This window comes from Mandrillus leucophaeus, unplaced genomic scaffold, assembly GCF_000951045.1.
Source record: "Mandrillus leucophaeus isolate KB7577 unplaced genomic scaffold, Mleu.le_1.0 Scaffold139, whole genome shotgun sequence".
Classification (NCBI taxonomy): domain Eukaryota; kingdom Metazoa; phylum Chordata; class Mammalia; order Primates; family Cercopithecidae; genus Mandrillus; species Mandrillus leucophaeus.
The window spans coordinates 954,342-956,984 of NW_012101354.1; positions in this window are offsets into that span (position 1 = coordinate 954,342).

The following is a 2,643-nucleotide window of genomic DNA, read 5'->3' on the forward strand; positions in this document are numbered from 1 at the left end:
GGGGCGCGGAGGCCATTTTGGGGGCGTCGCGGATGGCTGTGAGTGACCGCCGGCCAAGACCCCGGGAGCCGTCTGCCAGAGCATCTTCTGGGCTCTGCTAGAAAACAGCCTCCTGCCTCCGGTTTATTCCAAGGGAATCGCCGGCCAGGGCCCTTTCTGTCCTTCACCTACCGCTGCAGGAACCAGAGTGCTCTTTCGTCGCTTTCTGCAGAAGATATCTCCATTGTCCCCCGACTTCAGAGCCTCCTGCACCTCAGTTCGTCTCCCTTTTCCCTGACCCGAACCAGAACCCTGATCTTGGATTCTCTTTTATCTCGTGGCCTCCGCAATCATTTTCCAGCCTGACATCTTTTTCTATGTAATGTTTATCACCTTCTAGTTAATAACATAATTTTCAAAATCATTTTCATCATTTTGCCTCCAGTCCTACGATAAGCCTCACCAGAGCAAGGATCTCTTATTCTGTGCCCTGCTGCACCCCAAACGCCTACAACAGGGACTGGTACATACTACATGCTTAATAAATATTTGTTGACTGAATGAATGGAAACCGGGGACGCAAATTTACCAGAATAGGAATGACCTTCGTTCTAAACTGAAAGGGACTCAACCCCAAATTGTAAATCCACCTTAGAGTTAGCCTTTCAAGAATTAGGGATGCTGATCCCAGTTCCCAGAAAAGAGTAAAGACTAGGGGCTCTGCAAACTGCAGGAACCCCGCTCATACCAGCTGCAGTTAAAACATTAAAGCTGGCACCTAGCTGTTAACCATTGAGATATTTAAAAAAGAGGTTGACTTAGTTTACGTTGCTGGGCTCAGAATTTTGTTCTCATTTAGTTACAACAAATAGTTACCCTGTACCTATCTGGAGTAGAAGAGGAATCTTCCATGCAGCCCGGATTCCTGTGTGTTCTCGGGAGCTCATTTCCGCCCCTCCCCCAGCCTTCAAAAGCTAGGTGTGGGTCCTATAGGGTAAAGTCCACTTACCAGCTCCTCAACTGGGATGCAAAGCCTCTGCATTCCAGAGGAAGCTGTATATAAGGATTAGGGCCATCAAACCGGCCCGTTCCCTGGGGAGGAACAGCAAAAAAGATGTAGTGGGGGTGGGGACAGAAGAGGGAATGTCCTTCCAGGAGCGCACCTCCTGAACACTGGGTGGCTTTTAAAAGACTTTAAAAAAAAATTTTTTTTTCTTATTTTTCTTTTATTGGGCAGCCCCCTGAACCAGAATAGGTGCAGAGACACTCCCATGGGATGGTTTTTGGTTTGGGTTTAAAAAAAAAAAAGACGGAGTCTTGCTCTGTCGCCCAGGCTAAAGTCCAGTGGCGCGATCTCGGCTCACTGCAACCTCCGCCTCGCAGATTCAATCGATTTCCGGCTAATTTTTTGTATTTTTAAATAGAGACAGAGTTTCACCAGGCTGGTCTTGAACACCTGTCCTTAAGTGATCTGCCCGCCTTGGCATGCCAAAGCGCTGGGATTATAGGCGTGAGCCACCACGCCCGGCCTGTTTTGAGGTTTTTTGTTTTTGTTTTTGCTTTAGTTTTGTTTTTTTCATTGAGACGGAGTCTCTGTTACCCAGGCTGGAGTGCAGTGGTGCAATCTCGGCTCACTGAAGCCACAGTCTCCCAAGCTCAAGCGATTCTCCCACCTCAGCCTCCTGAGTGGCTGGAAATTCAGGCCCACACCACTACACCGGGCTAATTTTGGCATTTTTAGTAGACGGAGTTTCCATGTTGTCCAGGTTGGTCTTGAACTCCTGAACTCAAGCGATCCGCCTGCCCCCACCTCTCAAAGTACTGGGACTACAGACTTGAGCCACCGCGCCTGCCCGAGTTTTTGTAAGGAGAATTTTTTTTTTTTTTTTAATGTGGGATATTGACCCAGATATTGGAAAGGCGGAAGCGCCTAAACTTTCCTAGGTAACACCTTAGCAATTAGGATACTTAGTATATTTGTAGTAAATACCAACTTGGGTGGTTACCCAGCACCATGAACACAGATTACAAGGTTAAGTGGGAGCCTCTGAGTCACCGCCTTCGTCATCCGTTCTTCAAGGAAGCACTCAGTCTGAGAGGGACATCCAGGCACAAGTGACAAAGGCAACACCCTGGTCTTTTTCCAGAGTTCAGAAGAGAGGTGATCCCTCTCCTTAAGAAATGCTGCAGAGCCAGGCGTGATGACTCATGCCTCTAATCCCAGCACTTTGGGAGGCCTAAACAGGAGGATAGCTTGAGCCCTGGAGTTGGATCGCTTGAACCCAGGAATTCAAGACCCACCTGGGCAACACAGTGAGACCGCATCTGTATAAAAAATAAGAAGAAGAAAAATTTTTCAAAAAAGAAATGACGAAATTGGCCAGTTTATAAATACAGCAAAAGCAGAATATTACAGCAAATATAATATCCAGAAAGAAGAAATAAATAACACTGATAGATGTTCAAGAGAGTAGTTTTATTTTGTAAAATGGGATAATAGAGAAAATTTTAGGTAAATCGGAGGTTCCATCAAAGAAGGGGATTTGGAATCAAATTCCTCTCCTGCAATTCTTTCCTGAGTTCTCCAAGATTCACTGATACCACTAGCAACTCTACTGAATTATTCTCTCAAAGATCACCTGTTAAGGCCGGGCACAGTGGCTC